This window comes from Nilaparvata lugens, chromosome X, assembly GCF_014356525.2.
Source record: "Nilaparvata lugens isolate BPH chromosome X, ASM1435652v1, whole genome shotgun sequence".
Taxonomy (NCBI): domain Eukaryota; kingdom Metazoa; phylum Arthropoda; class Insecta; order Hemiptera; family Delphacidae; genus Nilaparvata; species Nilaparvata lugens.
Genome location: NC_052518.1, coordinates 247,515 through 260,264, shown reverse-complemented (window position 1 = coordinate 260,264; position 12,750 = coordinate 247,515). Strand labels below are relative to the sequence as shown.

At 33.2% G+C, this 12,750-nt stretch overlaps 1 protein-coding gene across 1 annotated transcript in view; it reads right to left on the bottom strand.

Moving 5' to 3' along the window:
- LOC111052993 (fez family zinc finger protein 2-like) overlaps window positions 1-11,851 on the bottom strand; it is a 31,890-nt gene extending 20,039 nt beyond the window's left edge. The window contains exon 1 of the mRNA XM_039442190.1: window positions 11,771-11,851. The gene's annotated coding sequence lies outside the window, so the exon portion shown is untranslated. The remainder of the gene's footprint in view (window positions 1-11,770) is intronic.
- Between the last annotated feature and the right edge of the window lie 899 nt (window positions 11,852-12,750).

Genomic DNA, 12,750 nt, shown 5'->3' with positions numbered 1-12,750 from the left:
CAGACAAAATTTAAGAATAGAAAACGCTAGCGCTTGTTTTTTAATTCCGATATTGTAATTTTTTATCCAATAAATAAAATATTATGGAAATTCAACAATGAAACTCGATTGATGCTATTATACATTGAGGTAGACTGTACTTCTTTGTACTCCACTTACCCCGAAAGTTTCTATATTTTATCAACTTTGTGGGCTCAGGCATTGACAGGGGATATTCCCGCCTTTTTCCTTTTTTATCACTTGAGCAGTGCTCAAGGAACGAAGCATTTCCTTTTCTTATTTTGTGAAACGAGTCATTCGGAAAAGAGTTCAAAAGTTGTGTGCCAAATGAATCGAAGGAATCTGACACCCTTCATCATTCAATTCAAAAGGTGGTGAGGATATTCACGCTCAACATAAGTTTCATAACTTTGGTTCTCTCTCTCTCACACACACACTCTCTCTCACACACACACACACACACACACTCACTCTCTCTCTCACACAAACACAATACACACACACACTCTCATACTCTCTCTTGCGGTGGATCAGAGGTGGTGGACTCGGCTGGAATGTTCACTGAATATTAACGTGTATGTTGGTGTTGGTGTGTGTGTGTGTATGTGTGTCCTTTCTTCTTTCTTTAATTAATTTATTCCTTGCTTTCTTCTTTTCTACTTCTATCGAAATGATCTATGGATTTTGAACTGACGTTTCTTCCGTTTTCACTTTTCACTTTTCTCTTTTTTCTTATTGTATTCTTTTCACTGATTCAAATTAGAAAGAAATTTTGTTTTTTTTCTTTCTTTCATTCTCTATTTAAATTTTTTTTTATTATTTTGTAAAATCATTTTTTTTATCTTATAATCATTGTTGTACAGTGTTTTAGTTTTACTTAGAATTGTATTGGAGGGTTAAGTGTAAGAGAGGGCCGGCTGCGCCCTAACTTCGCCCTCCTAGGTTTTTAATAAAGGCAGCTAATCAATCAATCAATCAATCAATCAATCTCTCTCTCTCCATGGACATTGATATGTCCAAAGCTCCGCCAATTTATGTAGATGCATAACAATATAATTATCTACAGTTATTACAGATTGCTTTTTTCATATCATATTCAGTTCAATAATTATTTTCTTAGTCTATATTATGTAAATTCATCTATAATTTTGCTGTATTGTGAGCTAGTGTATATAAGTGTATGAGCCAGTATATATTGCAATCTACATAAATAAAGTACTCAATCAATCTATATTATATTACAAATTGCTTTCCCATATCATATACAGTTCAATAATTATTTTCTTACTCTATATTATGTAAATTCATCTATAATTTTGCTGTATTGTAAGCTATTGTATATAAGTGTATAAAGCCAGTATATATTGTAATCTACATGAATAAAGTACTCAATCAATCAATCTCTCTCTTTCTCTCTCTCTCTCTCACTCTCTCTCTCACTCTCTCTCTCTCTTGTGTAGCACAGAGGACCTAGTTCTTACTCCGCCCTTAATAAAGGCAATTATTATATTATTTTTCCTCTCTCTTTCGGCCGTGCTCTTTAAAAATGGAGTAAAACATAAGGGAAAGGGCTATCGTTGTATTCGTTCTGAAAAACATTGCTTTTCACGCAACAATCCAAGCTTTCACCCAAGCTTTAACGGTAGAAATCTCCTATAGTGAGGTCCACGTTATAATGGCAGTATTTGATTAACATTGGTATTGCTATCCTTGTCTATCATTCCACAAAGCAGATAGCTCTATCCTTTTCCAGCTCCGCAACGTTGCCACGACGTTTTTAACAATGTAGAAATATAATCAATTAGCAAAATATTCAATCTCAGTTATGAAAATGTATTATTAAATCATGGTGAAATATATTTTCTTGTCGAATAAAATATGATTGATCATTTTAAACAGGAATGAACAGTAATAAACCGGTATCAGCTATCCTCTATAGAAGACAGCAACAAGGCAGAGAATCAACAACGCTGTCTTCCTGTCTTTCTCCACTGCCATTATAACGTGGACCTCACTATAGTAGATGTGACCAGACTAGATTTTGTTTGAAATAAGTCACCATAGTAGTGAATTCATGGAGATATCAATTATAATTATTCTATAATCAAAAAATAAATATAATATTTTACCGACCCCATCTAAATGAAACTGGGAGAAGATTTTGACAAAAAGCAAGAATATTATCGAAAAAGCTATAATTATGTCATTTCAAGATAGTCTTTCTCGAATTTGGTTTGAAATTTTCATAGTGAAAACATCACAGTGTTTCATTTGACATTAGAACGGTTTCAAAAGCTAGTGTAAATCCCCTATCCCGCAAAATTACACGTACATTTTTATTTGAAGAGGGCAAATCAATTATTATAGACATGTTTCTACGGATAGAATATAAAAAGAAAATTTGTCATGCAAATACTAAATTATCCATTCCAGAAACATTCCATATTCCACATTCTGCGAAACGTTCACAAAATTCTACGAATTGACAGCATTGTATCTCTTTTTCGTGAAATCATGGACATAAGCTCAAAATATAAATGAAAGGTATGTATGCACGCGTAATATTAACATTTCTACAAAAGTATGCATGTTTATTATACGTCAGTCTGATTTCTTCCAGTGAGATTGTGAAACATAATTTACAATAAGAATGCACTACTATCATAGAAGAAAACAATCTATAGCTATTGTCTGCTACTAGTTTGCTTATCATTCCTATTTTATTAACAATTATTTCTTATTAGTAGTTTAATGTTTACTGTACCCAATATCTTATAATTTACAGCAAAACTACAACTACCAATTCAAATCAAATCAAATTTATTATTTTTCAGAATTTTCTAGTTTTTCAATAGTGATTATTGACGAAAACTCAAGAATGTCAATTCTAACATTATTTGAAGTTAGAACAGAAATGTGTTTACATTCCTATAAGTACTGTCAATTACATGCGAAATAACAAATAATAAAATTTCTTCTGAAACTATGAAACTGTTGAGGGAGAAATCAATGTATTAATAATTGGGAATCATATCATGAAGTTTCTCAAAATTGGATGAAAACGTTTAAATTATGGCATTTTTTCAGCCAATCGGAGAGCTTCCTGCCCTACTGACTTTGAAAAAACGCCCAATATGGTCACGACCATATTGTTGTTTATATTAGTCAAGTTAACTTGCATCAAAGTTTTTATAACGTTTGAGTTAGATGGGCGATTTTTAGAAGTTGAAGTCAAGTTTTCATAATCTCAAAAGTATATAATTGTGAAGTAAATAATGTAATTCATATCAAAGTTTTCTTCTTTATAAATAGGTTTCTTTTGCATTATACTGTTTTATTTTATTGTTTTTATATATTATTCCACATTCACTGACAACTGTTCTTATCTTATTTTTCCATTTGTAGGTCGGAGACGATGTAATTCGTAAGTGCGATATCTCAAATGTGCGAGTATTTTAACTTCTCCTTATTTGTATTTATTATAAAAAATTATCAACACATTTCAAATAATATAAACATGTAAAAAGTCAAAACATGTTCAAGATCTACAAAACTTGAAGAAGTGTCTACTGTACATTGGTCATCAAGTTTACGTTCTTGTGAACAGTTCTATTCTCGATTATAAGTCGACGTGTGCGACCCTCGAAGATTGAAATCGATAGTGCGGAATGGCATTAGTTATGTTTACACGGATTTCACGGTGGGTTGGAGAGGGTGAAGGGTCTATAGATAGAGGGTCTATAGATCTCCTCCTAATAGATAGAGAGATAGGCCTAATAGAATCGCCACGTGACCCCAACTGACTCACCGCATTTAATCACAAAACATTTCGCACCTTCCACTGACTTAGGCCTACCTCCAATCAGAACGATGCTTATTAAATTCTTCGAGGGCTATGTGCTCATCTACAATATAATAAAAGAAAGATCGGCTTATACATGTACGGAGTAGGAAATTCACGAATGACGCATCATCACGTATGAACTACTCAACTGATTAACTTGAAATTTTGCATATAGATTCTTTATTTACTGAGGATGGTTATAGGCCTATTTAAAATTCAATTTCTATATAGTGGGGTTCACGTTATAATGGCAGTACTAATTGATTAACATTGGTGTTGCTATCCTTGTCTGTCATTCGACAAAGTAGATAGCGCTATCCTTTTCTACATCCTCAACGTTGCCAGATTGTTTTTCAACAATTTAGAGATATAACTAATATACGAAAAATTCAATCCAAATTATGAACATTTATCATTTAATCATGGTTGGTTGCCATGGAAAAAATTGTAATGTGAATTTTCAGCTTCAATATCATCATCAAAATTTTATATTTGTTTGCTTTTGAAATATGAATTTGTGTTTAGAAATAAGTTGTCTTAATTTTAAACTTTATAGAATAGAAACTGAGGAAGTGAAAGTGCAAATTTTTAGTGAGAAAACATGAAGAACCCAATACATAACCTATAAACTTGTGTGTTGATAGGAAATGACATTGGGTAGTACGGCGAGGCAGAACATCCAAAAGGATCTCTCTGCCGATAAAAACCAAATGAATAAATAAATAAATACATTTAATCATTGAAAAATATATTCTCTTGAGGCATAAAATATACCTATAGTGAGGTCCACTTTATAATGGCAGTGTTTGATTAGTAGTATAGTCTGTGTGAAATAAATTGAGACTTGGCCCTCCATCTGAAGAAATTAATTACAAGGTTGCCAATTCATGTAAAATTGCAACTTTCTCATATTTCCAATTCAACATCAGAATTGGATTCAGAATATCATCCCCGATATCCTAGTAGAGCTAAAAAAGTTTCAGGGTTGAAGGATTAAAAGGAAATTTAACTTTTATGATAAAATTGGAAACAACGTGAAGATTTGTTTTTCTTTTTAATATCACTTCTCTCAGAATCATTGGGCGTCGTAATGCCCAGAAATTTCATATCAAATTAACGGGGAGAATGACTCCTTTCTATTGGTGTCTGGATCATTTTTATTCGCCCTATAGTTATTTTTTAATTAATGATTATGTTCGTCAATGTCGAGACATTTTGATCAGAAAACATGAAATTTTCGACATGCTGGAAACGTTTTTGTTTCGAAAGATAAGTGGGTGGTGAAAGCGAGAAAGTTTCTCAGAAATAATTGAAATTATTTTTTCAATTGTCGAACGTACTCGGAAGCACGTATTTTGGCCCCTAAGGAGTTTCAAAGTCAAGGATAGCGGCTGAATCGTGTGTCACCATATGCTATCAATAGCTGGGATCAACAAAAACAAAATACAGAATGGTTGAAAAATTGAGCGATTGCAAGCCACATGCTTATAAATAGTGAAAATGTGAACCTCGCTTCGAATAATCCAAGCAGTGTTTCATTAGAGCCTTTCTAGAGGCAATCAGCTTCTTGCGTTTGAAATAATTCAGTCAAATATCTTGTAAATTGCCAGTCTTCAGCATACAATTTTCTACACAATGCGTACCATGCAGCCGCTATCCTTGACTTTGAAACTCCTTCGAGACCAAAATACGACCTTCCAACTACTTTTGACAATTCAAAAAATAATTTCAATTATTTCTGAGAAACCTTCTTGCTTTCACCACCCACTTATCTTTCGAAACAAAAAAGTTTCCAGCATGTAGAAAATTGCATGTTTTCTGCTCAAAATGTCTCGACATTGACAAACATAATCATTAATTAAAAAATAACTATGGGTCGGATGAAAATGATCCAGACATCAATAGAAAGGAGACATTCTCCCCGTTAACTTGATATAAAATTATTACGCATTACGACGCCCAATGATTCTTAGAGAAGTGATATTAAAAAGAAAAACAAATCTTCGCGATGTTTCCAATTTTATTATAAAAGTTAAATTTCATTTTAATCCTTCAACCCTGAAACTTTTTTAGCTCTACTAGGATATCAAGGATGGTATTCTAAATCCAATGACGTTGAATTGGAAATATGAGAAAGTTGCAATTTTACATGAATTGGCAACCTTGTAATTTCTTCAGATGGAGGGCCAAGTCTCAACTTATTTTACAGAAACTATAGTACCGTATCGCTATCCTTGTCTATCATTCAACAAAGCTGATAGCGATATCTCTTTCTCGCTTTGCTGTGTTACCAGATCGATTTTTAACAATGTAAAATTGATAATTAACAGTATATTTCATCTCAATAATGAAAATGCATTATGAAATTATTGAAAAATATAATTTCTCGTTTAATAAAATATAATTGATTATTTTAAACGAGAATGAACAATTAATGTTACATCAATAAACCTGTATCTGCTACAGTGAAGAAGGCATTGACAAGAGAGTGAGGATCAGCAACGTTGTTCTCCTATCTTTCTCCACTGCCATTATTACGTGGACCTCACTATATCTAAAACAAGATTATTGTTGATTATCTAAAACAAGAATGAACAGTTGAAATTACGTCAGATATACCAGTATCAGTCATCCTCTATAAGAGGCAGTGGCAAGGCAAAGAATCGGCAACGCTGTTCTTCTATTTTTATCCACTGTCATTATAGAGGCTGGCTGATACCGGTATATCTGATATATTATCAATATTGCTTATTCTTGTTTATTTTTTGTAGGTTATATGATGTATTTTGCAAAATATTCCTTGAAGAGAATAAAATTTGAATTTGAATCGTGACAGTACCATCATAATTATTGTGATAGTTTATTTCAGTGTTCATTGTTTTATTTCTATTTGAGAATGATATTTCTATTTCTACGTTCAAAAGTAGTGTTTCTGTAGTTATAAATGCCACCTCTCGCATATCTCAAAAAAGATAATCAATTACATTTTATTTGTTAAAAAAATATATTTCCCAATTATTCAATAATAAATTTTCATAATAATTGTACATTTTGTACATCTATATATATAAAAGTGAAATGTCACTCACTCACTGACTGACTCACTCACTCGCAGAACTAAAAATCTACCGGACCAAAAACGTTCAAATTTGGTAGGTATGTTCAGTTGGCCCTTTAGAGGCGCACTAAGAAATCCGTTGGCAATATTTTAACTCTAAGGGTGGTTTGTTAAGGGTTTAAAGTTCGTCTTTTAGCATGTATATTCTTCTTATTCTCTTAATTATAATTGAAAAATGTCCATACCATATGTTAATATAGAACTATAATCTAGATAGAGTACCTCTTCGAAACAGTTGTTAACTGGTAACTAGATTGATAATTTTGTCAGGTTGGCATTAAGTTCAGTTGACTTTGTTAGGTTGGCACCAAGTTGAAGATTGAAATGCATTTATCGCGGAAAAATTGATTGGGCACTACTACTTAAATCAGAGCTATTCCTGTGGAATATTATATTACTAGCCGTCAGGCTCGCTTCGCTCGTCATATCCGTTTAGCCAGACGTTTAGTCTGGACCCCCGACTGGATCTTCCTAACATATGATCGTCCTACAAATGAAAAATGCAGACGAGCGAAGCGAGCCTGCTGATCTCATTCTTGGACGATCCAGTCGGGGGTCCAGGGGGCGATGCCCCCTGGTTAGACGGATATGGCGAGCGAAGCGAGCCTGACGGCTAGTCGATTATATTTCTAGATGATAAAAAATTATCTGGCAGCATTGCGGAGCTAGAAAAGGATAGTGCTATTCGCGTTTTCGAATGATAGACAAGGATACAACACCAATGTTAATCGAATACTGCCATTATAACATGGACCCAACTATATACAGCATCGATCTACATTCTAACAGAGAACAGTGTGTTCTTCAAGTAACCTTGAACCATAAAATGAACAATCTTATCCATTTTCCATAAACAATCAGTATCCATTTTGATAAAAATATATGCCATTATAACGATTCTTCTGCTTCAACACAAGATACTGAAGGAGATGACATGTATAGGAACCCGCAATAACTTTGAACATAATAAACACTATCCTTCTATTACTAAGTTTCTCTTGACATTGACACTCTCTCCCATCGATTATAATCAACTCTAATTCAACTTTCCAAGTCTATCTAAACTTCTGAAGTTTATCTTCAGTTCAATTTCGTGGTTCGATCAAATACGAGTTTGTTATAGATGATAATAGATATATTTTTATAAAAAATGATTCTTTTATTCTTCATTCAGACTTTATTCTTCCGGAAATACTTGCTTGATGTAATCATGAATGATCAGTATTAGCTACCATAATAGAGGTCCATAATAATAAAATTATGAAAAATCATAATGCATAATAATAATGCACCACAATGGTGTGGTGCACTCACACAACTTAACTTGCCGTTATGAAAATTGATCAACTGACGCTGGTGTTCTCGCGCATCGCTGGTCTACTTTTCTAAGATCTGAACCAGCTGGTGACAGGACAATAGCGCTGCAGACACACGAAGTCTGCTATCTCTTCATAGTGAATAATAGAATCAACAGTTGCCAACAGTTTGCAATTGAATAATCTTTTCTTCTCGAATTTCGAGCTTATTTTCAATTTTAGGTGAAAATGCTACTGAACATTAATTGTAGAGATTTTTATGCTCAATCTTTTCCACTTGGAATTTTTTGTTTAGATTGTATCTGAACCTGGTAATTGAGAATCTAAAATCAAACTTTGCATAGATGGTGCAGTGCTCCTGAAATTTTCACAGATATGAGACTTGTGGCAGTTGATAGAGCTTATCAATGACTTTTCTAGGTATGAATTTGATCAAAATCGTTGGAGCCGTTTTCGAGAAAATCACGAAAAACCCTGTTTTTGACAACATTTTCGCCATTCTAGCCGCCATCTTGAATTGCATTTGATCGAAAATGTTCGTGTCGGATCCTTATAGTGTAATGACCTTAAGTTCTAAATTTCAAGTCATTCCGTTAATTGGGAGATGAGATATCGTGTACACACACACACACACATACAGACCAATACCCAAAAACCACTTTTTTGGACCCAGGGGACCTTGAAACATATAGAAATTTAGAAATTGGGGTACCTTAATTTTTTTCGGAAAGCAATACTTTCCTTACCACCTATGGTAATAGGGCAAGGAAAGTAAAAATATGATCCAATCTAGTAGTTTATTCTTTCACATTACTGTGTTATGTATGACAGAGACAAATCAGACTGATAATCAAGTTTCCTAGGTTAAACGGCTTTACTCTTTGGTTTTTGCAGTATTTGTTGATCTAGTAATGACAGAACCATCTTATCAAACATGTGAAATATTTTATTCATTAGCTTCCTTATTATAACACCAATATTTCAACATCAAAATTAATTAATTGGTCAGTTTCTAAGTGAGAATATCAAAATATGGAAAGATAAATGAACGCTCGAGAATATTTTCTACCCCATTTTTCACGTATATTTTCTGTTTATAATACGTGTAATGACTTCAAGCCAATCCTTCAATGGTTTTATAGAATTATTATTATCATCAGCATTATCAAATTCATCAAATTGATTGGAATTATACAAAGAAAGATACAAACAACGCATTTATGCTTCTTTTTTCCAAACAAGAGTTCATAACAACAAGAACTAATGTATTTCGGACTATGTGTAACCTTATCTAAATTTGGGAGAAGAATATCATCTCTCTTCATAATGTAGGTAAACATACTTATTGTAAAAATGAATAAGATAAATAAATAACAAAAGTCAAAGCTGTGAATATCCCTCTTTTCCATTAATAGTTATCACATTGAGATATGTAAGGATGTAAAATTCATTATTTTTTCAAACTTAACATCTTCCTAAATCAATCAAGTTGATTCTCAGCTGACTCTATTATTGGAATGAATCAGTCTAGAAGGAAAATTTGAAGTTTTTTTGAGATTTGGCCAATTGGAAACTTCAACTATCACCTGATAGGCTATTACTGTATAAGAAGTATCTAATCATTATCGTTTTAATAAGTTTTCAAATGGTAGGCTACAACAAAACAACTGGTCACTCGATATCATAAAATAATGAATGGATAAAGGAGATTTACGTTGTGATATGAATTTAATAGTGAGATGGGTAGTTATAATCATTACTAGAGATCATATCAATCCATTAGATGAGTATATTGTAGCATTGCTAGATACTATTGTTCCCTCAAAATTGGAAAGTCCTGGAATACTTTGACATTCCAGACTTTTTCTAGTTGGAAATAGAAAAACATGTATAAACTAAAATATGACTACTGTATGCTCCCTGATAAGCATCTTAGAAACTATTTTTTTTCAACTCTGTTGAGGTTATTAATACCTGTGTCAAAAAAATTAAAGTTTTTGTAGGTAGTATAAGTCCAATCACAGTCAAATTAGAGAAGAAATATGAATTTAAACAAATTTTTCTGTTATTATAGAAATGTGAGAGTACAATCCTCAGTTTTCATATTTGTGAAAATTCCGCTAATTGGTGAAGGTTAATTTTTGCGGTGGCTATTCAATAGAGCTTAAACTGCAGCCTTTATACTTTTTAGTATTCATTCTGGAAATATCAATCACTTTACTTTTTACGAAAGGTCAGTAAACATTCCAAATTGAAATAGGCCTACTCATTTTGCAAAATGAAACCATTGATTAGCTCGTGAATTAAACTGAACTGATTCATCAACCTTGATAGCATCATTCATTCTAACCCAAATGAATTGCTGATGTTCTAATCTTATAAATGAGTTAACATCGACCATTACTCAAAGCAAGGATAATGTAGAAACACCAAGTGGCGTTACAGTGGGAGAATTTCTCACACTCCAAGCAATCCGACAATCATCACTCAATGCAATACACTGAAAGCTTAAACTTTTTAAACAAGTCTGACTTTTAAAAATCTAGATACTACGTTGATTATTGAAGGAATCCAATCTAAAGGAACAGAAATTAATGCTTGCATTGGGCAAACGGAATGCAATGGCGCACTGTAGTTTAGTAACTAAATTCAATGAGCCAACGCGCACCAATCTTCAAATGAAATCCTCATCGCTCTATTTCAGAAACTATGTAAATTTGGGATGGTTACAACCCATAACCTTGAAAAACATTAATCTGAATCTCAAGACTCTATTTCCTATTTTCTCTGTAATATTGTGTTATAAACATCGGAACCCAATCGTTTGTTATAGATGGAACGTAGTATTTGAGATGATTTCAAGGTAGGACATAATACGTAGAACAAATTCTAGAGTTGGAAAACACTATTAATTTCAAGTCAATCAATAAAATACTATAAAAACATCGCATATATCACGTATAATAACAGAAAGATTGTATCAATGTGAGATTGGAGGTTTCAATAAAGCCTAATTTGGAATGTTGATCTTCTAGTGCTTCAAATTATTATATTCCATACTTCATATTGCTTAGAAGGTGAAAGATGATGCAAATCTGTTAAACAAGTTTTTGGAATGCTGTTTTATGAGTGGTCTGTAACTTGAATTTTTTTGATACTCGTTTTTCAATTAAATATTGTTCTGAAAAGTGCCTCCAGAAAGTTAAAAATCACATTTTTCGTTCGAGATTGTTAATAGATTGAGAAAATATACGAAAATGGTGGAGAATTTTATTTGAATGCGGAGATATTTGATACAGAGTGGCTTGTTACTTGACATCCCGATGCTTGCTCGGACTTTTCATGCTGTGAAATGTTTTTAATAGTGTAGAAATTCAAATTTTATTTTTTTTAAATATCGGGGATAGTTTTGAGAAGAAAAAACAGAAAATTTAGGAAAAATAATTAGGGGATGCAAAGGTACGTATGGGTAAGATATGAATTTGTACTTACCGACGGAGGTGATGACAGAGGTTTTAACAGCCAAGCGTCATAATAATTAATGTAATCTACCGTGTAGACAGTAACCGAGCGTCTCACGTTTAGGGGTGAAATTCGCGCGCATATAGTCTCCCATTGGCCAAGGGGTGGAGCCCCTGTCACAGGGCCACGCCCCCCAACATTGATTCGGTAGCACAGGTCCTCCCGGGGTCCAAAAACTCCACAATTCCAAATCTTGCTGCTCAGAAAACGCCGATCGATACCCAAGGAGTTCCTCCGGTAATTTCAAACAAACTCCGTTAAAGACACGCACATTCCTTTTGTTGGTTCCCATTGCCGATCATCACACGTGGTGAGGTCCACGTTATGTATTGAATTATGATGAAATTAACAATATTATTTTCAATGAAATGGTAAAATGCTGGACTTGAATTATTGTCAATATTGGATAGCCTACATGAATAATTTATTTTCCTACGGTTCATTTTTCAAATTCAAGTTTTGGGTTGATGAAGAACAACCTCTCTCAATAAGTGTGATGATTTACGCCTGCAGAAGATAAAACACGAAAATCCATGAAGAACATGGAGAGATATAAAAAGTGCATTAACATTCGAATATCTAGGAGTGAGAATGTACAAAAATGTGAAGATTCTAGAATAAGATCAATTTTATGAGCTCACAGGGATCTTCGTATTTATATATCGTGTTTCTATCCAACTCACTGCATCTCTAGCTCTAAAAGGGCAGTGAGACGTATTCAATGAGCATATATATGTATATCTGAAGCTCTAGAGACTGGAGAGGCAACAATACTTCCGTATCTGAGTTCAGGAGAGCTCTTTCCTTGATACTGCTTGACCCACTCAGGATTACTGCATTATTGGTACAACTTGATTTCATTGATAAGCTTACAAGTTTATTGTATTACTTCAACAACTTGGCATTCCGAAATAGTTTGCTACCTCGGATAAGAGAGATCACCTGTTGAA